The 26,603-nt window shown below is 32.5% G+C and overlaps 1 protein-coding gene across 3 annotated transcripts in view; it reads left to right on the forward strand.

The window, feature by feature from the left end:
* The window catches only part of LOC124950028, a 128,574-nt gene that overhangs the window by 22,533 nt on the left and 79,438 nt on the right, over positions 1 to 26,603 (forward strand). Inside the window, exon 4 of one of the 3 annotated variants that reach the window (XM_047496099.1) lies at positions 1 to 2,360. This exon is cut by the window's left edge and continues 2,835 nt beyond it. The exons of the other annotated variants lie outside the window; for them this stretch is intronic. The gene's annotated coding sequence lies outside the window, so the exon portion shown is untranslated. Of the gene's footprint in view, positions 2,361 to 26,603 lie in introns of those variants that run through there. 3 annotated transcript variants of the gene reach the window in all.

A 26,603-nucleotide genomic window follows, 5' to 3' on the forward strand; every position in this document is an offset into this window, starting at 1 on the left:
TCAGGCATAGTTGTTCATAGCAGACGGAAATTCGAACATCATAGATAGTCCGATAACGAAGAAAATTAATACGTAGGGCTCTCGTCGAACATCCTTTCTCTTCGTTTCAACTCTTACGATGGCCTAACGAGGTACGAGCAAGTATCCTTGATTCGAAATTATCGATCATCCTATATAGAGGAATTGTTCTCTTTCTCTCTCTCTCTCTCTCTCTCGTAGGTACATCGAAAATTTTATGCTTCTTATCAGTCTTTTTATTATCGCTAAGATGACAACATTGTTAAATATTCTTTTTTTCTCTTTTTAAATTTAGTTATTTATTTATTTTTTTAATAAATTTTGTTCTCTTATTAATATTTTTTTCTTTTTTCTTTTATATCTTCTTTGTTTCTTAATTTTAGTTTATCAAATATTGAGAGTAGAAATTGAAAAAGATCTGAATCAGGGTAATACGTAAACTTATCTCACGGAATCGTGTCAAATGAATAAATCGGCCGATTCAATGCGAATCAGACTACACGACAATCTTCGTTCCATCGTATAAGAATAAACTTCATCGTCGATGTTTGTAGAAGAATAGTAAACGACAAGGAAATTCGACGAAAATGTATGCAGCGACAATGCATGCTAAGGACTTTACCTTACTTCTCGTATTACTTTTTCTTCTTCTCTTTCTTTCTTTTTCTTTTTTTTTTTCTTTTTAATTTTTTATTGTTGTTTTTTTCCCATCTTCCGTTTCCTTTTACGTTTTGACTTTTACTCTCTCTTTTTTATCCCCCTTGTTATAATTAACAGTAATCACGAAAACAGAACGTGATGTCTCGCGTGTTTCTTTCTGCTTACCAAGTAAACGTAAAAGTTGTCGGGGCATGTAAATCACCCCATGGTAGCATTATTGCAACGAAGATTGAAACTTCGTTTCTCTTTCTCTTATTTCATTGTTTTTCTTATTATTTTTGTTTTCAACAAAACAAAAGTACACCGATATTTTCTAGATCGATTCGTTTCATAGTGCTCGTTTTTCGTTCGACTTCACGATTGCGAAGCGTCCTTCGTTCCTACAATGCAAATTAATGTTCATGGCTGCGAGATCTATTCTATTACGTTCGTGGTAGTGTCATCATCATGCAGTTACATAAGGAAAAAGAAAACAAAAAAATAAAAAGAAACAAAAAAAAATTGATCTCTCACGATGACACGTGCTCGTCGTTTATTCGCGTGTCATTGCGAACGATCAAATAAGAATATTTCATATTGATCCTACGGCAAGATATAACTTAATACGAAATTCTTCAGGATATTCAAGATGATACCATTTTCACAAGATAAATCTTGAAGAGATTTCCTTTAAGAAATCGTGTCTCCGTCTCTCGATTTTTCCTACGAGTTACTTACTCGCGAGAGGATCGATAAACGCAAGATACATCGAGCTGATCGAACAGAGCGAAAAGAAAGTGATAGTACTTTCGTGGAAGAAATTAGCATTGCTTTCTAAGAAAATGCAAAAAAAAAGAAAAAGAAAATAAAAACGAACGAGAAAACAAAAGAGATAAGGAAGAAAAATAGATTTCGTGAAATCAATGAGAGTCTCTGTTTATCGCGATGTTTAAATCCGTACATTTTCCATTCTTTCGTTGAAGCGAAAGAAAAAGAGAGACATAAGTGGAAGGGAGGGCAAGAGGAAAAGAGAGAGAAAGAGAGAGAAAGAGAGAGAGAGAGAGAGAGAGGGAGAGGGAAAGAGAAAGAAAATGGTGAGAACTATTTCGAATATCGAATGATATAAACACGTTCGATCGTTCCTTGTGCCTCGCGACGAAACAAAAGGAGATTAAAAAAGAAATCGAATTAGAGCGAAAGAAAAAAAGCGGAAAAAAATAACGAATAAGTGAGAAAGATAGAGTAAAGAGTAAAGAATAAACAAAAGAAAAAAATTAGCTTTAAAACTAAGGTTAGATAGACGACGTTGGTCACCCTGAGCCGGTGACAACGGGCGGCAAGTACGTGCCGTTCTCATGGGAGTAAGCTTTTAGTGAAAATCTCCATCCTGAATATTCATTGCAAGGGAAGGGTGTCGAGAAACATAGGAAAAAAGAGAGAGAGAGAGACAGAGAGGGAAGAGGATGAAAGAAAAGTAGGGTATATTGCAGGAAAAACAAAATGCTTCTCCCGTGAGACCGACGCTCCTTTGCTTTAATTAATTATATGGGCACTGCCAATTCTGCAACTCTAATCAAACGGATGAAGCCGGCACGGCCAATCAAAAAGAGGTTCCAATCAAATTTTATTGCTGAAAATTATCCATGCTACGAAGGGATATATATACATAGATATACATATATATATATACATATATATATATATACATACATAGATATACATACATATATGTATATATATACACATATATATACATATAATAAAATATGTAGTATATACGAACGTCTTTTTTGTAAGAAAATAACAAAAAAAGAAAAGAAAAAAGAGTAAGGAAATATTCTTTAAGCTCAAAGCAAAGTAGGAAAGGAAAAAGTCAAGTTCTTATCGAGCTTGATCGTTTGAAATTTGAAGAAAATATGTATAAGACGCAGCGAATATGGAAAGAAGAAGATAGAAGATATGTGTATATATACATTATATATATATATACTTTTTAGACATTAGACGTTCATCTAGGACCTATATATATATATATATATATATATATATATATATATATATATATATATACATTATTAATTCAAAATGAACAGCATTGAAAAAAAGCATTGTTTATGCGTTTTTTACAACACACGGCAATGCCACACATCGATTTCACCTAGGAGTAAGAGGAGAAGGAGGAAAAGGAGGAGAAAGAGAAAGAGAAAGAGAAAGAGAAAGAGAAAGAGAAAGAGAAAGAGTATGAGGCGAGAGTTAGAATATGCGAAGGGTGTGGAGAAGGAGAAGGAGAAGAAGAAGAAAAAAAAGAAGAAAAAAGAGAAGAAAAAAAGAAGAAAAAGAAGAAGAAAGAGAAGAAGGAGAAAAGATGGAAAAATATGTGTGTATTTGTGTATGTGTGGATGTGTGTGGGTGTGTGTGTGTGTGTGTGTGTGTGTGTGTGTGTGTGTGTGTGTGTAAGAAGAGAAAGAAGCAGTATGTCCTTGGAACGGTCTAGGCGTGAGTGACCTTGAAAATGTATTCAAGATCGATCCGAGATTTCTCGGGAGACCGTTCTTCCTCCTTCTTTTTTCTTTGTCTTTCTTCTACCTAGTTCTTTTTCTTCTCCACCTTCCCTCCCTCCCTTCCTTCCCCTCAACCTTTTTTCAATAAGCGAATTGCACCGGGTGCTGGCCAACGTCACGATATTACGAAGAAGAGTACTTATCGACTTTTATCGGAGAGAAGCGCGCGCCTCGCATCGCGTGATCACGCCCCATGCGATTAAAGATTATCAATTACCGTTCCTATATGATCGTACGACAATTAGACTTAAGGTGGGTACGCTTTTTCGTCGATCGAGATGAGCTATACGAGCTTACCTTCGAGCAAAAGATAAACGAGTGCGTCTAAACGATTGTATTTATTATCGTTTACGCAATTATTATTACTGTTATTATTACGATTATCATTATTATTATTATCATTATCATCATCAAAATCATCACCATAATCATTAACATTATTATTATTATTATTATTATTATTATTATTATTATTATTATTATTATTATTATTGTTATTATTACTATTATTATTATTATTATTATTATTATTATTATTATTATTATTATTATTATTATTATTATTATTATTATTATTATTAAAAATAGAGTATCATTTTAAATTGTGACGTGAACATCGACACGAAAAGAGGATACACATACAGACACAAACAGGTACACTTGTTGAAGGGACAGGACAACGCACGAAAACATATACATACATATACGAAATATGTACTTACATACGTGTAATATAAAAAGTTAGGCGAACAAAATAACAGAATTAGTTTTAGGGATAATCGAGTTGAATTCTGAGCGAGAAGGGGAGATCCTATAAATAGAAGGGAAAAATACGAAAAAAAAAAAGTCGCAAAAGAGTAAACGAAATAAACAAAGAAAGAGAAAGAAAGAGAGAGAGAGGGGGAGGGGGGAAAGTTCGAATAATTATTAAAAAGAGAAAAAAGACAAAAAAAAAAAGAAAAAAGAAATAAAAGATCAAATAAATAAATAAATAAATAAATAAATAAAAGAAAACTATAGATACCCCGTGTTGAGCATTTAGCTGGTCTAAATCGCCATAGGGTTTGTATCCTGTAATTACACATATAGACTCGTTGAGTTTGTTGACCGTCAGATACTTTATTATTATCGTAAGCGCATGCGAGGGAATGTATATTTACGCATATAAATGACAAATATTTAAAAGAAGGTGACGAAGAAGGTAAAAAAGAAAAAGCGGGAAAGAAAGACGAAAGAAAATAATACAAAAAGAAAAATAATAATAATGATAACAAAAATTAAGGAAGAGGAAAAGGACTACGAGCGTATTAGAAATCGCTCGATTTCCTTTTTTTAGTTTTTGGCTTTGTTGTTTTTGAAATACAAGATAGTAGTAGGGAAAGGTATGACCTTTGACGAGTGTGCTCCGCGTATTATTTTCATTCAGTCTCATTTCTCCTCGAACGTCCAATGTGAGCGCCACAATAATCAAAGCGTTAAATATTGTCATATATTTATTATTAGTGATATACAATAATACGAATACAATATACATACGTATACATATATATACCTATATACACATACATACGTATGTACATACACGAATTATTAATTATGTAAATAATTATCATCGTATTTAAGAATACATTTACGTAGTATCCGATTATTGCGAATGACCAAACGTTTTCAAGTTATCAGCTCGTTCATTTCGTTAGCAACAAACGCGAATCTTCGATGGTATCGGAACGGCCTTGGGCATTCCTCGAATTGAAAAGGTCCAATTACGTAAGTAAATACGAGAGTAGCACGTTTAAGAGTTCGAGACGATTAAAATGAATAAAATTGATTCTATCTCTTTTTCTCTCCCTTTCTCTTTTTTTCTTTCCTTGGTTTGCTCTATGAACGAACCGATACCGTCGACAGAATCACGAGAGATACATAAAAATCGAAAAGATGAAATATTGCATTTCATTTGCGAATAGTCCACGGCTATTATAAAGGGGAAAAAAAGTGATATCCATGCCGAAGATGTAGTTATGTTCACTCAAATAGTTATATTTCTTTCTTTTTGCTTTTGTTTTTTTCAAATATAATAACAAGATTATACAAATGGTAGATAGTCTATATAATATCTACTTACGTAATAGATTGCTTTCGTCTTTTCGATGCTTTGCCTCAACTTCTTCCATTTCGTGTTACGCGTAAGGAAGGACGTAACGATTATCTAATAATTAATGATTTATTTAATCGATCATCGTCATTATTATCATCATCATCATCATCATCATCATGTTCATAATAATAATTATTATTATTATGGAATAAATGCGAAAGCCTCCGCTTGTAACGCAATAATTTTGTCCAGTTTAAAGCCCTGGAAGAAAGAAATGTGAGTGAGATAAAGTGAATGAGTGAAATTTTCGGGAGAAGAAAAAAAAAAAGAGAAAATTGAAAGAAAGAAAAAGAATCAAGGCCGATTAATTTAAAGAATTCGATTGTTTGAAAAAAATTCGTTTAAGTCGAGTTAGCAAGCAGCACACTCGTGCATATATCCCTACTTCGTCTCGAGTGCAATTTATTCCCCGACCTCCTTAGTCCACCACCTTCTCTTCTCTATCCAAGCTCCTCTGCTACCCTCACTATCTTATTTCGCACGCTGCGCGGTCCTGACCTTAATTGTAAGGTAACCTAGATTACAGAAGACGAGGGCGCCTGGACGAACGAACGAACAATCTTAGAAACGATAGAAAGCGTAGCTTTGTTATTAAGCGTGCACGGATCACTGCGTCTTGTTAAGAAGTTTTCTATTTGCTTATCGTTTACCGTTATGGAAGGATCAAAAGTGAGAGAGAGAGAGAGAGAGAGAAATAAGAATCGAGATGATCCTTCTGTCGCACGGTCTGATCCTGTCAATTTCAGGAATAAAAGAAAAAAAGAAGATAGAGATAGAAGATAGCGATAGACATAGAGATAGAGTTGCTTCGTAAGACAATCGATTTCGAGGAGATCTCGAAAAAAAAATAAAAATAGGAAAAGAAAAAAAAAAGAATAATAATAACACGAAAAAGAAGAACCATTCAAAATTCTACTCCTCCGATTCGTCTCCCTCAACAGTTTGAAAATGGAAAGTGGATTCGTTCGTGCAACGAGAAATTAAAACTAATGAAGTTCGTGAAATCTTTCTCTAGACACAATAGAGAAGATATTTCCAGGCTTTTCAATATGCGAAAGAAAGAGAGACAAAAACAGAGACAAAGACAGAGACAAAGACAAAGAGAAAAAGAGAAAGAGAGTGAGTTTCGATCTCGATAGTTTACACGCGGGAGATGTTCGTGTGCGTGCGACGTAGAGGTTAGATGGCTCAATAATGAGCATTGTACGATTCTCGTGACCTCCCTTTTCGCGCACGGCTCTGTTTGCCTCTGCATCGATCTCTGCCATTCGACGCGCAACGTTCGTGTATTTTTTCATCCGTTGATTCGTTATTCTCTCTCTCCCTTTCTCTCTTTCTCTCACTCTCTCTCTCTCTCTCTCTCTCTCTCTCTCTATCTCTTTCTCTCTTTTATTATTCTCTCTTTCTTTTTGTTTTTATTTTTATTGTCTTTTCCCGAAACATTTCTCCCTGATAAAAAAAGAAAAACAAAAAAAAGTTAAACAGAAAAAAGTTCCATTTCCTAAGTAGCGTAAAATTCTCGACTCGTGCTTGAGATACCTAACTACGAATTTTCTCTTTTGTATCGACATTGTCGTCGTCGTCATCGTTGTCGTCGTCGTCATCGTCGTCGTCATCATCGTTGTCGTCAGGCTTTTTTAATTTTCGATATCGCCTCGAGATCGTCGAGAAAAATAGGTGCCGTTTCGATCGTCCCGCCCGCTCCTTTCTTCATTCTTCGAACAAGCTATCTCGCGTTGCACGAGAGAGAACGAGGGATTCCTATTTGAAAAGACTAGGATTATAAGGGAGACAAGAATAAAAAGGGAAAAGAAAAAAAAGAAAAGAAAAAAAGAAAATAAAAAAAGAAAAGTAATAAAAAGAAAGAAAGAAAGGGATAATGCTGCGATGAGAGTTATGTGTATACATCTTAGTTATATAAAAGTATATGAAAATCAGCGGAGAAATTGAACGCACGCAGAGTTAAATAACAAGTCGTAAATCGTATGAATCAAAAAATATATATATATAAATATATAAATATATATATATATATAAATATATATATATATAAATATATATATATATATATATATATAAATATATATATATATATATATATATATATATATAAAACAACAAGAGCAACAATAACAACAAAAAATGTGAACTTACGATACTTATTACGATGCTGCACATAAACGTGTATATATGTACGCGTGCGTACAAGATTCCTGATTTTGTAAAAACAGCGACACGTGTTACATAGATTAATAATAAAGGTGAGATCTATGATGTTTTATAAAAGGCATCAGCCATCTTGGAATTTGATAAATTTGATTTTTATCCAAAAATAATCCTATTATATCACGGATGTAGACTTCTCCGTCGATTTCTCCTGTCCTTTTTCCTTTCTCCCACAAAACCGAATCGTTTCCGTATCGCAATGCGTTGCGAAAAATTTTCCGATAGCTGTGCCGTTACATCACATCGCGGAAATTTCCAGTCGGTTGAACCTTCCGCCGTGGAAAATGCGGCTTTTGCGTCCGTCCATGGAAGAATTGCGCTTTGATGCTTGTTCGAATCTATAATTCTACATACATAAACTTTACGTGTCCTATATAGAAACACATATGCGTGTATCGTATATGTATAGACGTATATAGCTTAAATACATTGTTACTTCGATTAATTCGATTAAAGTATCACGAAGAGAGCTTTCGCGAAGATTAATCCGAGCTGATTGGTAAACGTTACGAGTTGTTCTTTGGTGTTCAAAGTAAAGAGACAATGAAAATACCGTTACGCTCGAAAAGGCAATGACAACGATGACGAAGACGACGAAGTCTACGAATACTACGAGGATGAAGACGATGAGAACTACGTATAATAACTCGAGCAACGTACGCTATCAAAATGCTTCGTTCTGGAAGTCGAAGAAGTTCGTTGATGGTTGAAATTTGTATTATGACAACCCTTTAAAGTCTCAAGTATCTTAAGAAGGATATACAGGTAGGATGAAACTTAACGGAAAATTATCGCCGACCGAGAGTTTACCACGAACTTTCAACGATTAAATAGTGAACACTTTCCAGAGACTAACGTAAACCGTGCGACGAGTACGCTTAATGAAAAGTGGATTCAAAGTTAGAATAGAAGATAGATCTTTTTGGTTTGTGAATTTTCGGTAGAAACTTGGATAAAAAAAAAAAAAAACAAAGAAAAAGAAAGAAAGAAAGAAAAAAAATAGAATTTTGTCGACCGTTTTGTAAAAGGCTCATTTCCAAGTTCGATTGTAATTATTATCGACGATCAACCAGCTGAAAATTCTATACACGATGATACATTAGCTTCTCACATGCTAAATCGTCCAATACGATAACCCTCGATAATCGATTTTGTTTCAAATACGTCAAGTCCCAACCTCTTCATCGATCCAATGTTTCCAACCCTTCTTTTCCTCTTTTTTTTTCTCATGCCCATCCTTAGGTAGGCATTCGCACGATCCTTTTGTACCTCCCACTTCTTCTCCTTCCTCTCTCTCTCTCTCTCTCTCTCTCCCTCTCCCTCTCTCTTTCTGTCTCTTATCCCACCTAATCGCAATAGCTTGCGTCACTCAAAAGAGGAGTTTACTTATTTGCAAGGGTGTGGTAGAATCTCTGGCTATATCGTCTTCGTCCCATTGAGTTTCTAGGCGCGGTGATATCTTGAATGAAATGCCCCAGTAGTCATTCTAACTTTATCTTCCATTATTTCTAAAAGGGAAAGAGAGAGATAGAGAGAAAGAGAGAGAGAGAGAGAGAGAGAGAGAGAGAGAGAGAAAGAGGAAAAAAGACAAAATATTAACGAAAGGAAACTTTTGCTACTAAATTATTTACTCTTGAAATTTTTCAATTTTCAAGAATTTCACATTATTTATAATAGGAAAATAAATAAAGAAAGAAGAAAGAAAAAAAGAAAAAGGTACAGAGAAAATGAAAGGAACTTATCGTTTTTATGGTAAAAATTTATTTTTAATTAAGACTCGCTTGTAAATAAGGTGGATTTCGAATGGCGATCGTATAAAGATAGAGAAATATCTATCATCTTTCTATTGCGATTAATGAAGTAGATTTTCATTTGAAAAAAAGATCTTTTTGCAATAAGTAATCGTCTTTGCTAATCTAATAAATTTCTTTCATTTCAAAGATCATAAGATCGCCTTAGAAACCGAGAGTATTATATTCAAGCTTTTGTCTTTTATCCTTCTTAACTTATCCGATCCAATTCTCTATTTCGAGGAACCATTAATAACGTTGCCCTTTTCTATCCTTCAGTTTCATTGGACGATGTTTAAAATAGATCAGTGGAGACTCTTCGTAAGATCAAAGGCAAAGAGACGTAAGATGTGTCAGCGTTAGATGAGGGATCAAAGAGAATACAGAAAAAAGAGAAATGGTCTAGATTCGACCGTCATAAAGTATCTTTACTATCTTAATGGCTCCTGGTTTTAGCATTATTACAACTGAGAAAGAACAACGAATTTCACAAAACGAGTAAACGAATAAAATGGTCTGTCTAATGTCTATATTATCTCTATCTCTTAAAAAAGAAAAAAATTATCTTCTTTCAAGATACTTCCGAAAGAATTATTGATCTTAATTGAAATATATTAAAATGAATTTCATAGATTTTTCTTTTTTTAATAAAATCTAATAAATCTTTTTTCAACAAAGTTTAATAAATCTTAAAAAGTCATAAGTATAATTAAAATTTTATATTTTTAACCAGAGAGAAAGAGAGATGGATAAGGGTTATACAGACATTAGAAAATTATATCTTCAAAAAGTCATATCTCATATTCCGTGCAAAGTTATTAAGAGACAGGAGACGAAATACATTATTCAACATCACGCAGGAAATAATAAGGAGATTAAAAAGCTAGCAGATAGGAAGGAAGAAAGTAGACAGGTAAGTCGGATTTAAGCGTGAATATTCTCTGTGCAGGAAAGCACAGGTATACGTATACGTTTACATACATGCGCGCGCACACACATGTATATACACGTACACATACGTACGTATAAGTCATTTATACATAGATTCTTGACGTAGTCAACGGTCCGTTATGCGACAGAAACGACACACGAATCGATCATTCGAAGCGACGACCGCTCATCGATCGCACCCAACGACAAGTACGACGACAGTTGTTGCAACGGAATCGTTTTTTCACGGCATACTTTTTCTTTTTCATTAAAAATAAAAAAGGAGAGAGAGAGAGAGAGAGAGAGACAGAGAAAAGTGAAAAAAAGAAAACACACTCCGAGAGGACACTTTGCTAACGAAGCTCAATGACCATTCATAAAAAGTTATGAGGGATTATTCTTTGAATAGAGTTGAATCTATATATATATATATATATACACAAATTATTTTATATATATATATATATAAAAGAAAAAAGGACACTTCTTTTTTGTGTAATATTTTTTTTTATTTTTAGTTATATGACCTATATACATATATAGTTTCTGAATAAATAAAAATCAGATAACGCAAACAGATACAGAGAGAAAAGTAATACCCTTTCGATTTCCGTATGTATTGATTATATACCACGTACACGCGCGCGACCTTTACGAGTTACGCGGGATAGAGAAAGTTCCACGATTTCGTTTTATCTAAAAGTTCTGTACACGGAAAGTAGTACGACGTAGCGTTAGTCGGACCGTATGTACTTTGCCTCTCGTATGTAAACTTTTTAGTGTCAATCGATAGTCTCCGAAGCTCGCACGTTTCGTTACAATCTTTGATTATAATTGGAGTTGAAAATGAAAAGAGTTTCGATAGAAGAAAACGATTTTAAAAGTCGAAGGTATGAGTAAGAAAGTGAAGTTAGTATTGTTAAACTCAGCTCTTCCACCATCACGTGTAGAGGCTGGATTTTTTTCTATTCATTTTTTTTTTTTTTATTCATTAAAGTCCAATCGAGATCGAAATTTCTTTGCATTTCGTAGAGTCTTAGAAGAGTTTGTCCTTGGCATTAATGGAAGTAAAGTAAGGAGAGGGTTACGATAACGTTATATCGTAGGGTAGAAGTTTGACCTGAATCGCCTGGCATTGGTTATATACACACGACCAGCGATCGCTATCATTTTCCGTCACACACATCGTAACGGACTGGTTTTCAGTGACATATTCTGTAAGTGAGTACACGTCGAGTTAGTCAACGCACGGTGCACTGTTACGGTGTCGTTCGAACAACCTTCGTGGTAAACGTTTTCCTTTTATCGCTTTGATTCAAGGCGATCGTTCGAAAGATTTTCTTTAAATCGATAAATCAATGATCAAACGATTATAATCGATTAAATTTGGGTATAAATTAAATTTACTCGTAAGATTCAATTATATCCCTAACGGTAGAATAAACGTTTCGTTTGTTTTTCATTCCACATAAATTTTTATAAGCTCTTTTCGTTTTTTTTATTTCTATTATTTTTTATACTATCGGTTATACTTGTGTATTTTTAAAAATTAATTGGATTGTGAATCGTTGATCTTATGGTCATAAAGAATATTTTTAAAGTTTATATTTCATTGGGAAAATCATAAAATGTATATAAAAAAAATAGGAAACTGGTAAGTTTGAAAAAAATATTGAAATAATTAACGTTGATCCAATAAACGTTTTAAGATATTTTCAAAATTATTTATTTTTATTTCATAAACGTTTTTCGTAGTACAACTCGATGATATATAATAAATTGATGTAGTACAATGAAAATACGAAGTACACTCGAATAAACAACTTGTTATAGACTGTGAACAGGTTAAATTAGGATAACAATCCTTCCGTATTGGATTCAATCATCAATAAAATTCTTCGATATTTTCAACTGTCTATCTAGAGATTTATTGATGAATATTACGAGCTGTGTCTCATAAAATAAACAACTAAATGATGAGAGAATAGAAGAGAAGAGAAGTAAAGCGTATAGAATGCATCTGTTTGTTACATATCGATTTTGGATTTGATACGATGATTTTACGTAAAAAAAACAAAATTAAAAAATATTGAAAAAAGAAAGCAAAGAAAAGAGAACAATGAAACATGAAAAAGGAAAGTTTCCAGTTAAATGCATGAAAAGAAAAAAAAAATGATACATTAATTGCAGTTATTTCAACTATTATACGATTTAATTAAATTAAAAGATTAATCCAATCAATTGATCCATCGACGTCGATGAAGTTCCATGGGAATAGTACATTAAAAAATTTACAAAGAAAATTTATATGAAAATTTTATGTATGAAGATTAGCGTATGAAATTTCTTGAGTACTTAACGGAGTTCGTTTTGAGTATACTACCTGTTAATATCCGCGATAGTGTTCGTTAGCGGTGTATACTAAAGGATCATTAAGTTCAACCAGGCTACATCTATCAAAGTTCTACGTAGTGATCTTCTTACCTTCGCCTACTTGATCGCGTCGTTGGAATTAAGTATACATCTGGCAGGATAAATCAAGAAAGAGAGAGAAAGAGAAAGAGAAAAAGAATAAGTCTCTAGCTACTTGACATAAGCTAATTGCAAATCTCGTTATGAAAATCATTTAAAGTTTTTGAAAAAATATCTTACTTTTAAGTAAAATATCAATCTTCTTTAATTTATACAAATTTCATAAAATATTTCGATATTTTAATAAAAATATTTCTTCCGATAAGACAAAGATAAATTTTCATTAAAATTAAATATATAGGTAATAAATGAAAAAAGAAGTATAAATTACTGGTAGTAAATAAGTATAGATAAAAACACAACAAACATCAAAAAACGAAATTTTTGAGATTCCCAAGAATCCTTCGACGTTCTTGATTTTTAGAATGAACTGGATCTAACATCAGCTCGTGCTAAACACGTCTGTCTTAATTGTTTTTCGAAGTATATGTCTACAACATAGACTCAATAGGGTGAATATCGTAATCCGATTCTAAAGTGTTAGATACACGTTATGTCTATACCTGTGTGTGTGTGTGTGTGTGTGTGTGTGTGTGTGTGTGTGTGTGTGTGTGTAGTCCCAGAAGAGAACGTACATGAGAATTTCACTTCTAGTTGTAAAATTCAAGCGGCACGCGTGTACTGGCTCAGTGCCAAACCAATTCAACTGCAATAATATTTGCATAAACTGCTTTCATTCATTTCAGTTCTATAAATCAACATTGCGAGAGACGCCATCAGTACTCTATTTTTTTTTATGAAAATCATAATGATTTATATAGAATTATATTGTTCTCTTGCGATATCCCGATACAAAATAATAATTTTCATCGAAATTTGTTCGATTTCCCTCGAACGAAATCGTTGAAATGAGCATGCGTTAGCATCCTGCTATATTTATAAACACTGATTGAGTATAAACAAAAAGCAAAAACGTTCTGGATGTATTATCAATGAATACGTCGAGCGAAAAGCATTCTGATTTTAAATACTGAAAACTCGAATGGACGAGGAACCGATAAAGCATACTTACCCAATGATTTGCCGCTTTCATCGGCTTTTTCGTCGTTCTTTTTTTTCTCTATCTTTTTGTTTATAGAACGACTTAAAAAAAAAGAAAATTGGGGATCAGAAAAGAAGTGACCAATAAATTATAGATTTACACGAATTTTATTTTACATCAACCTTGATGGATATAAATAAACATAGAAGTTAATTTATTTGTGAGAGTTAATTTGCATACTATAGTAGAGTATATACGTGTACATATACATATATATTCTGTTCTTGTAGATAGAAGTCCGGGTTGCAAAATTGACTTATCTCGTTAACATTTTAGCGTAGTGTCATCCCAATGTATTTACCAACGCGTAGAAGAAAGTTTAAGTTTATTCGAGTGAAATAAAATGGGTAATAAAATATTTACAACCGTAAATACGAAAGAAATTTTATAATATTCTTGTTGACCTGAGTAGAAGAGGTTATATACTTATGATATATTTTCGCGAGACATGTAAATACGTAGTAATCATTTATAATTGTTCGGAGTCTCATTTTTTAGATCAGACTGTGGATTTATGTGTATGGAGTCGGAATAATGACGGTAAATTTTTGCGAAACTATTTCTCGTGCGGGTCGGTGGGTCACGCGAAAACTGAAATTTTCGCTACCGATCGAAGAATAAAATTTAGACCGATAAAAATCTCACGTGGTGATTTTCTCACTAACATTCCTGCTTTCGAAAGTTTTAAATATAAATGACATTCCCGTTAAAAGTCGATTTTCGTGTTTCTTGCTTAACGTTTTTCACGAAACGCGATGTGGTGACACATTAGCTAGATAAGTAGAAATAATGTACATATATGTGTACGATTACAACCCAACTCATTCTTATTATCACTTGAACGATTTTTTCATATAATTTGCTCGATTTGAAATATCTAGGATTCGAAAGAGAACGTATTCGAATTTTTGCTGAGTAAAGCATCGTCAGTTACTTTCGTATATTGTCAGACAGCACTTCTGTCAATAACGCTGACTGCTCCGAGAGCAGTTCCTATTAGAAACTCACTCTCTCATTCTCTCTTTGATTTCTGTGAAAAGGATGAATACAATTGCGATTGGTCGGTACTAAAGGATAAATCGAAGAAGACCCCTTCACTTTCGGTCTTCCACTTGAGTGTTAGGAAATCGCATCTCGAAATATTTAAAGTAAAACATCGGCAAATCCAATTCTACAACGAACCTTGACAGTTTGCTGGTTACTTCTACTTTTTTCTTCTTCCTCTTCTTCTTTTACTTAACTTTTCAAAGATCAAAGCGTCCGGAATTAAGTATTTAACAAAAGTCGCGAGGAGATTTCGAAAGAACGAGCAAACATAGATGACCTGATAAAAGCTAATAAGATTCAATTGGATTTCGCGGTTTCTGTGTCTCTTCTTCTTTCTGCGTTTTTTTACTTGCTTTTTTCTTCTTTTTTTTTCTTTAAATCCAGCAAGAACTTTAAAGACGATTGTTAATCCTCGACTTTTATTACGCGAGCGAACGCACGAAAATCGAGCGAGAGATGCCATTTAATCGTAGCCGTGTGAACTGCGCTTCAACAGGTGCCAGATATCAAATTACGGAGTACAATTAAAGCGGTCTTTAAGACTGTCTTGAAATTAGCACTGATCGAGTAATTTTTCTATTTTTTTTTTTTATATCTACATATATATACTTATATTATAAAATGTTCCAAACAATCAGGATCGTTCATGATCATTTATAATTATTTCTTAAATAAGCTAAAAAGCAAATAAGTGAAAGTGATTTAGAGGATTGGCAGAAATCACGAATTGAATCGACATTTACATTCTACGGAAAAGATGAGAGAGAAAAAAGAAAAGAAAAGAAGAAAAAATAAAAAAAAAAAAAAAGAAAGAGAAGAGAAATCAATATTCCGAGGTAAAATCTAGACCGGCCTGAGGCATAATAATAGATGTAATCGTGCCATAATCTCCAAGCAATCTGGAACTGACATGTGTACAAAAGGAGGCAGTAAAAAGCACCGAGAAGAACGAAATAGATATCATCTCTTTGAAAAGAGATCTACCGTCGCGTTATCACGAACGATTTTGTCACGTCCAGATCGGTTTGGTTTAGTTTGAGCCAAACCTTAACTGAACGAATAGTTGAAGTCTTCGAACGAGACAATTTGTCGGAATGAGAGCGCGAGACAAAGATACATATCGAACGTCTCTTCACCTCCATTCGTTCGAGAATACTTGAGGTTTCTCCTTTGTCCGACTCCCTATTGACATCGGCCTGCTTTTGCTGATGAGACGAGACGTATCCCAAATGCGCGATCGCTGCACAAAAGGGCCTATCGAAGAAATTTTTCTATGTATGTATATATATAAATATATATATATATATATATTTATAATATATATTTACATATATATATATATATATATATATATATATATATATATATAGAGAGAGAGAGAGAGAGAGAGAGAGAGAAGTAGATATCAACATTTTCCATCTATCTCCAACGAGTTTAAAGGTCTTTCAAAAAAATTGACGAGCGAAATTGTGAAAAGAAAGAGAATATAAAATGTCGAGAGTCCCTGATGAAAGTAGGACACATGCCTTCTCAATGGGAGAAGAACGACGGAGAATGCGTTTAGATCGAGAGATAGGATAGCAAAGTGAGACCACCACTATCGTTAGAAAACGCTAACCCGTCGATAAGTCTATCTCAGCCGACATAGAACGGAAAGAAAATGTCGATAGCAAGAAATGGAAATATTCGTTGAGACGTGTTCGTACTTGGAAATATCTCTCTCTCCCTTTTTTTATTTTTCTTTTTATAGTTTCTTATGTAATTTCGTTTTAACTTCTACGTATTATTTCATTCACTGTGAATAAGAAGAAACAAATAAAAAAGAAAGAAAGAAAGAAAGAAAGAAAGAGAGAGAGAGAGAGAGAGAGAGAGAGAGAGAGAGAGAGAGAGGTAAGTCAAATAAATGAATTTAATTAATGAACTAAATTTTTCAATTCAATTTTCAATTGAATTAAATGGACCAATAATTCTTTATTAAAATGTATCATAACTAAATGTACAAAGTAATATACTTATATGATTCATATCAATATAATTTTAATTAAATATTGACAAAATTGGTAAATATCATCGAAAAGTAATATTTAATAAGATTGTGCTAAATTAATTATATTCTGATAATATAGAACGAAAGAGATAATTTGCCTTCTCTATCTTTTATCTTCGTCCTCTTATCAAAGAGGGGATCCATGGAGAAGAAGAGATCATGCGGGCGGTGTACACAGTCACACATACACACAAACATCCTTTAATTTCCTTCTATTGGTCAAAGAAACTACAATGAACAGTATCTTCCTTTGCAACATTTATAATAGTGAAACTTTCAGTGATCGTTAGAGCGAGTAATACAAACTTGTATCGATATATATATAGTATATTATATTAGACGATTAAAATTGAATAAAAGCAAATGAAAATAAAATAAAACTTGTCTCAAGGCTTTAAAGAAATTTCAAGAGAAGTGAAAATTTGTAATAATGTTGAAGGTCAAAAGGTCGTAATTTAACATTGTAATCAAGTTATGTGCTTAGTTGAGCAACGATTCCGAATGTTAAAAGATTTAAAAGGTTTCATTTCTTTTTTAATTATTACGCGATTTTCGTATAAATGCTTCGAACGGACGTCGAATAGACGGGACGACGAAAGCTTTTACTCGTATAATGATCGTATGAAAAGTTACGCTTTAGACGAAAAAATAGAGAGAGAGAGAGAAAGAAAGAGAGAGAGAGAGAGAGAGAGAGAGACGGCAGGCAAATAACGCGAATGTTAATGTTGTTTAAAATCATTCGTGGTTTTCACGTCATGTGTTAACGTGCGACACGAGAGACGAGTCATTAAAACGGTCCCATGACGCGTAATTAAGCAATATTTCAACGATTGTGGTTAACTTGCGTTGATCATCGTTTTACTTCATTAACACGCGGAAATTCGAAGCTACAAGTTTCTATTTATTTATTTTCTTTTTCTTCATCTATATTTTTTTATTTTCTTTTATTTTCTTTTAATATCAACTGATAAATAAATCGAGGTAGAGGATAACTCTGTAAAATGTATCGACACGTGTGCCGTAGTAGCATCGTTGGCTAAAGTGAAATTGCAGCGAAAGAAACGAAGCGAAATGAAAGAGATTTCTTTTTTTCTTTTTTTTTTTTTATATAGAATCAACAAGGAATTCCTCGGTTGAAAAACGAATCAGAGTTAAGAACTTTTTCTTTTTTTCTTTCTCTTTTTATTATTTGTGTAGTGAATAATAAATAATGAATCGGATAAATGATAGTCTAAAATATGACTTCAGAAGAAACGATGATAATTTATTTATAATAATCAGTACTCTTAAGATTTATTTTAAGCTGAATAATTTTTTCTTTAAATAAATTTGAAATAATAGAAAACAAAACAAATTTGAATGATCAGTTCAAAAGTAACTTAAGTAATAACTTCTTAAATAATTAAGAGAAATTATAAAAAAAAAAAAGAAACCAAGTGGTTGTTCGAAGTCGAACAAGGTAACTCAATAATAAATTTTCTTCGTTGAAATGTTTTTCAAAACCAATTTTATTCTTTTAACTGAATCTTTTTTTTTTTATTTTATTCGATCAACAAGCATAGTACAATAAATTTTTTCTTTTTGTGTCTCTTTTTGTAAAAGTAAAATTGATGATACTTCGATACAAAATGTAATATAATTCGATCGAGTTACATGATTTGTTTTATGTTTATATTTATTTCTAAATAGATCGTATTAGTCGTAGAAAGTTTATTTACATGACGAAAGTTACGACAATACTATTTACGTAACCATTAAACATTAACTATGTTTACTTCATCTTCTCTCATTCTCAATTGCGTAGGTAGATATCACCTGACATTTCGTTCTCTAACATTTAGTATTATAATTCACGTACATTCCTATTTAATTGATCTATCATCCGTCACTCCGATTCTATACTCTCATGGTATTCGCCAACTGTTACTTCTCTGGCTGTTCCTTGTCAGCACAGTTAAATCAATTTGCATCAAACGGAGTCAAATTAATCGAGTTCGACGACCGATCTCAGTATCTTGTTTAAAACATCCGTAACTATTTTCCATTTTAAATACATTGGATTATCATTAATTGCATAATGCATATTCAACCAATGAGCATAGATATATACAGGTTTTATTGGATAATTTGTTAAAAATCCATATTTTTATCGTGAATCAATATAAAAAAACGATATTCAAATAAATACAGATAATACCAAATTTGTAAAATAGGCCCAGTCCTTCTTACAAAAAATAATATCAACACACACATTTGCAAGCACACACACACGCACATACACGCACACACGTGTACACATACACACATACCGTATACGATTTACGAAAGATTCGAAGAAGCGATAGAAGAAAAAGGATATCGGCATATCTCTATAAAATTCCGAACATTTTATCGAATGGGTGGGAAAAGAAAAAGGAATACGTGGAAGAAGAAAGTGCAGCAAAGGAGAATAGAAACGCGAACAATCGATGGGAGTGAGATCGAGAGAGGCAGAGAACTGATCGGTCTTTGGTTGAACTGTTGGAGATAGAAGACGAAAGGACAAAAGAGAGAGAGAGAGAGAGAGAGAGAGAGAGAAAGAAAGAGAAAAAGAGAGAGAGAAAGAGAAAAAAAGAGAGAGAGAAAGAGAAAAAAAGAGAGAGAGAGAGAAAGAGAAAGAGAAAAAGAGAAAGAGAGAGAGAGAGAGAGAGAGAGAAAGAGAGAGAGAGAGAGAGAGAGAGAGAGAGAAAGGTGACGCTGACATGGTGGGTAGAGTAGGAGTTGACAGGAGTGTTGCGAGGCTGTGCCTCGAGGTAGTATATCGACCCGTAATATATATAACAATCAAGTTAGACACATACATATGCATATACACGTTCTCACTTACCACCCTTACATTTATTCTATATACGAAATGCATATATCTAAGTATAGGTATATGTAAAGTACGAATTCGGAAAACAGTCTGATAGAATCGTAAACCTTCATAAAATCATATTTTTCTATTTTTCTTGTTTTCCTTTCTCCCTCACTCATTTCTTCAAATTCGAGAAGTGTCATCAGTTTCTCAGTGTAAGTACTTGTACTATTTCGAAGTCAGTCATATAATTCCTACAAATGTAATCTCAAATATGGTTGATATATATTATGTATTTTTATTTTATTTTATTTCTTTTCTTCTTTTCTTTTTATTCCGTTCGTTCCAAGCGTAAATCCTTCTATAGAATCTATTAGATGGTATGTTCTCGTTGCAAATATCAATATCTTTTTCTCTCTTCAATGGCGTGTTAGAGAGAAGACCCTACCTAGTTCAATGTTTCTATAAGATAACATATTTCTATCTCTATTTATATCTATCATTCTCTTTCTATATATATATATATATCTTTCCGCTATATAATGAAAATATCGTTCTAACTGAAATAGATATTGTTAAAAGCTTTTCTATCAGAAAATAAAACGTCTAACGAGTCTATTACGATATTAGATCTGTTAATCGGAAATAGTACTATCTAATCGATTAATTCTCAATTAGTTCCTAATGATCAATTAGAATTAATTTTTCGATTGATATGTAATATAAACACCGACGAACGAGTACTTTGTTTTTAATCAAATTAAACAAACAACATTGAAATTATTAAAAGTTGAAGGAGTATTTTACATAATAAAAATTTGTTAAACAATTTTTATTATCAGGAAAAATATAAATAAAAACATATACATATATATATATATATATATATATATATATATATACATATATATTTACATATATATTTAAATTTATATTATACTCTTTTACGTAATTTATTTTATTTTATTATACTCTTCACTCTTCTATTCTTTAAATCACGATATCATCAAAGTTTCAACGAATTTAAACGAATCCAAAACAATATAATATATTCAATTATTCTCGAAAAGAAATATTAATATTAAATATCAAGTGCGTAAAACGATAAAAAGATAGGAGGCGTTATTTTATGTTACATACGTTGATACTCATGAACTCATAAATTTATCAGAGATATTGTCTGGGATATCACTCTTTCTCTCTTTTTCTCTGTCTCTCTCTCCTTCTCTTTATATATTTCTAAGGAAGGATCAACTTTTTCTCAACGTTTCATTTTTAACGTACATAAGTCTGTCTCGAGATTAGTTTAAGATCCCGAATAAATCTCTTTCGTGGCAAGACTTACGTTCGATGTTTCAGTACGTACAACGACAATGACGAAAAGAAAAAAGAAAAAGAAGAAACAGAAAAAATCTTCCTCAGTAGGAGGATGAAATCCGTATTCTCATGAGATCGATTCGGTACGAGGAACGCGACCTTATTATCAAAGTAACACTATCAAAACTATGGCGGAAAGCTTCAATGTAAAATTATCATTATTAAGAGTCGAAGGGATCTAGGTCGGTGAATATCATCATGCAATCGGTGTATAACGATCGAAGGATAAATGTGAAAAACGCAGATCGATAAGAAACTTTCTCTAAAGCGATTTTCTCTGGCTATGTCTCTGCGAGATATGGCTCTTAGAGTGGATATTATACATATACTCGTACGTTAGTTAGACATCTATGGGCACCTAATTTCAAAATTGAGCTAGGCGACAAGCTATGTCGATGGGAAACGTCGGAAAATGAGAGAAAGAGAGAGAGAGGGAGGGAGAGAGAGAGAGAGAGAGAGAGAGAGAGAGAGAAATTACGTTCGTGCACGACATTTCTGATTAATACTCCACGTCCTTTAATAGCAAAGGAATATACCAGTTCCTTCTACGGTATTTCTAAATGGAATATTTAAACGAAGACATTGTAAATCAGACAGGATGGATTTTGACAATTTACTTATCGCTTTTCTTTTCTGAAACTTCATCGAATACAACTGTTCATTGACGATACGAAAAAAATTAAAAATAAAAAAAATAGAACGAAGTAATACCACTTACCCTTTGGAAGTAGCTTTTCGCGACGTATCGCATAATTAATTCGGTCTATCCACCTTATAAAACGACGTTAATGGGGTCTTCTTTGACTCGAACCCGACGATGAAAACATATCTCTTCGAAGGAAAGTGAAGTGGGAAATAAAAAGGAAAAAAAGAAAAAAGGTAAGCGCGCTATTAAATAGTAACTGCGCCTAGGGGTTTTTAATTTTTTATCGTAGAATATTATACAATATCAAGGATGAAGGAAGCAAACTAGGGAATATAGAAATGGAACGAGTTTGCTAGCTAGCCGTGGTATGCATACAACGTTCCCAACGTTTAAATGTAATATTATTTCATAAGGTAATACAAATAAATATTATTATTCCCACTCGTTGGCCTATATATGTATCAGATTACGGATATCGGAGATTCTGCAGATCGTTGGCGAGCTCGCAAATGCCGAGTAATACCAAAGGATATTTATTATTCTGCCTGCGTGCTCCTCGTATCTTTCTTTGTTTTTTAAATAAAATATTATCGTGGTTTCTATTTGTACGTGTAGAGTTGACGATGCATCGACACCACGACTAGCAATTATTTATACTGGGTGAACTGTGTAATGTAGATCATGGCAAATTGCATGGAAAAAAAATGTCTTCTATGAAAAGTATTTCATATATATTATTTATATATATATATATATATATATATATATATATATATGTATGTATAAATTTATATTTATTTATTTTTATACGTAGAAGTTGCGAACTTATCATACATTTGATTGTTATTTTAATGGATTAGATATAAATCTTTGTAATTTTAATGGATTTATTATAATTATAAATTCATTTAAACTGATCAAAAATTACACGATGACTCACCCGGTACATACACGTCAAATCGTTAATATCCTCTCATGCATTTTCCCTTACCTTTTTAACGATAACGACTGCTTATACTAGGCAGAATAAAAACGCACACAATAATTTACCATCACATGAGGCACCGTTGTGCAGCAAACTCGTAATCATTCAACCTCGTAACCATTTCATCTTACTTGTCGTTAGAAGAAGAGTTAGAGAAGAGCAAGTAAAAGTAAAAGACTTATTAAACAGAAACATTGAGACACGGGATAAATCTTTGTCAGGTATATGGTCCGTTTCCTGTACGTAATTAAATAATTCCAGAGAACATTTAAAAAAGTAGAAAAAAGAAAATAACAAGTACAAGTTAATATCGATAAAATTGAAAGACTTCTCCCGGCGATTTTCTTTTCGACTAACGACGCGGAAAATTCTCTCGTCCCTTTTTCCTCTTTTTTTTTTGTTCTTTTTATTCTTTTCTTTTACTTTTCCTCTGTGCAATTTTCCACACGTTATTCTTTTACAATCGCGAGTTTCAACGAAACAATCTGAATTTCGTTTAGTTCCGCGCGTTGAAGCCACGTTACATATTGTCGAGCATTGTGAAAAAAGAGAAAAAATAAAAAAGAAAAAGAAAAAGAAACAGACAAACACAAAAGCTTAAAAAAAAAAAAAGAAACAATTTTATTTTACGAGTGACTGAGATAAGAAAAATTTTAACAAGCGTACAAAGTATATCCAATCGAATAGGATTTAATAATTATATTATTTTCAAAAAAGACCCCTTTTACTCTTTGAATATAACTTGCTCTTTGATATGTGTACGTATATATAGATACGCGAAAACATTTTATCGGATTTTTTTGTTTTTTTCTAAAGAACCATAGCGGATTGCTCTCGAAAGATATTCGATGGTTAATCACGATCGATGAAGTTCACTCGAGAGTTCTTCTCGTTTGAAAGAGTAGAAAGAAAAAAGAAACTTTACATCGTCATCGACCTAGTGAATTCTCTCTCTCTTTCTCTCTCTCTCTCTCTCTCTCTCCCTCCCTCTCTCTCGAACAGAAAAGTGTTTTCGAGTTATTGCATAGTCGCAAGTAATTAGAGTTTAATTAGAAGGTAATGCGAGAACAAGGAAGTTGCAGCTGTCAGTAAATTATTGGATGCGCCCACGTTCTTGGCGACAAATACAATCATCCATTCGTGAATATATATGTGTGTGTATATATTTAGCTTTGTTTTTGCATATATGTTATACATACAAATGTCACGTCTTTTTTCTCTTTATTGACAGTTACAAATTAGTTAAAATTAAACGTATAGTTTTTCACGTAAACGAAAGAATATACAACATATGCTCGAATTGTGTCATAATTTATTATATTATCCTTGAAAATCATGTGGAGGACATTTATTACATTATCTTACAACACACATGCCCGCTTCGTTTTGTTTTTTTGTCTTTTTTTTTATTTAATAATTAAGTAATCACGCTCATGCGATTTTTGTCTTCGACGCATCAAGCGTTCGTTCGTACCATTTGATCAAAGAAATGAAACATCTCTTCGATTTGTTTTCTACGAACGACGACGACAATGTGATTAGACGGAAATACAAATTATTTGTGAATATCGCTTAAGAAAGAATAATAATAATAATTATTATTATTATTAATCGGGCTGCACATTTTTTTATTATTTTTTATTTTACACGCGAGAAAAACCGTGTTTCGACAACCTCGATGATTTTTTTTTTGGAAAGTATACGATTAGAGAGGGGGAGAAAATGAGAGATAGAGGAAAAAGGGATTCTAAGATGATCGAGGTCGTTGATATACGGTCACTGGACAGAAAGTTATTTTTATAATACAGGAATATTTACAGATGCTCGATAACGTACATCTTCTTAGTTACAATAGAAACTATCACTTACGACATAGGTATCTTCATTTTCTTCTCTTTTACGCGTACATTCGTTCTCTCTCTCTCTCTCTCTCTCTCTCTCTCTCTCTCTCTCTCTTTCTCTCTTTCTCTCTTACACACACACACATTTCAATCGTCGCTATTTCAAACATCCCATATCACTAGTATTATCTACCCATCTATCTAACTTCCTATATACTTATTTCAGTAAGGGTCTTAATCGACCTAACAAATAAAGTTGTTGTCCACGCAATAAAGACACACGCGCACACATTCATCTTATCATTTATCCCATTCGTTCTTACATCCGTATATCCGTACAAAAAAGAGAGAAGAAAGAAACATGTGTGTGATATAACGCGAAGCAGCATTATAGTGGTACACACGAGCCATAACAACATACAAAAATTAATGTACGATAAGAAAACAATAAAAAAAAAAAGACCATACAGAAAACAAAGAATTAATAATGAAATTAGATACGAACGATAGATACATTTCTAAGGCTGAAATAAGAAAGAACAAATAATGAATTGGAAAATAACTATCAGAGAGAAATTCTTCTAATAAAATAAAAATCAATCGAACTTTAATTGTCATCGAGGAGGCTATGTGTACGTACCACATTCACGTATGTTTCTCGTTGAATGTTATATATCAGGCACTCCGTTTCGAGGAGGTCAACCTCGATACGATATTATTACTCGTAAGACAATTTCTCGAACCTCGTCGAACGATGATATTTTTAATTAATAGAAGATCTTTGGTACAATTTGCACTCGATAACTCGTCATTCATATGCAACAAGAAATGCATTTCTTCTTCTTCTTCTTCTTCTTCTTCTTCTGCTTCTTCTTATTCTTCATCATTTTTATCGTCTTCTTATTTTTATTTTATTATTGTTATATCTTGTTCGTGGAAAAGAGGAGAGGAGAAGAAAAACGAGGAAAAGTAAAAGAACGATAAAACTCAAATAGATAGATAAATGGATAAAATGAGTCCCTATACGCACACATGTGTCTAACCTATATTTTGATCTAACAATTAATCGAACATACCTTTTCTTTTTTACTATTTCACATTTAATGCGTTTATGTGTGTAAAATACATGATATTATCCTGAATGAATCGTTTTAGAAATAATATTGTTTTAGAATAATATTTCGGAAAAGGCACAAAATCCATATGTTCGTCATCATTCAAGAAGTAACTGTACGGGTACAGAGGGTGTGAAATATCGAATCGAATAGTGCGATTGTTATAGAAATTGTTAATAGTACCAACAATTTTTCTATCTATCTTATTTTATTATATAGAGAAAAGTATGATTGTATATCGATGATATTGATATTATGTTCTAATTTCTAAGGACATTCGCATAGATCGATTTAACATCGAACACCCAATATATACATATATATGTACAGAATATATATATATATATATATATATAAATATATATATATATATATATATATATATATATGTGTGTGTGTGTGTGCATGTATGTAAGGAAATATGCTATAAAGAATCTTATTGACCGGTGATTAATTTTAATGAATGCTTTTATGATACTTCGAAAAAGGCACAAAATTTGTGTGAATAGATGTTACCCAATTATTGCTACCATTGCTTAAGTAAATAAATAAATATTTATGTTAGTTTAAATATTGGATCGAAGAAACATAGTAAAAATATAGAAATATATATGATAGGAAAACAATTACTTGAGGATCGACGATGCGTGAGTAAACAAATAAGAAAAGAAATGGAGAAAAAGAAAAGAAAATACAAAGAAATAACAGTGTGAGAAGAAGAGAGAGAAAAAGAGAGAGAGAGAGAGAGAGAGAGAGAGAAAGAGACAAAGAGAGAAAATGAAAATAGAGTCAAGAAAAAAGAAGCGAATAGAAGAA

The sequence above is a fragment of the Vespa velutina genome, chromosome 6, assembly GCF_912470025.1.
Source record: "Vespa velutina chromosome 6, iVesVel2.1, whole genome shotgun sequence".
NCBI lineage: Eukaryota > Metazoa > Arthropoda > Insecta > Hymenoptera > Vespidae > Vespa > Vespa velutina.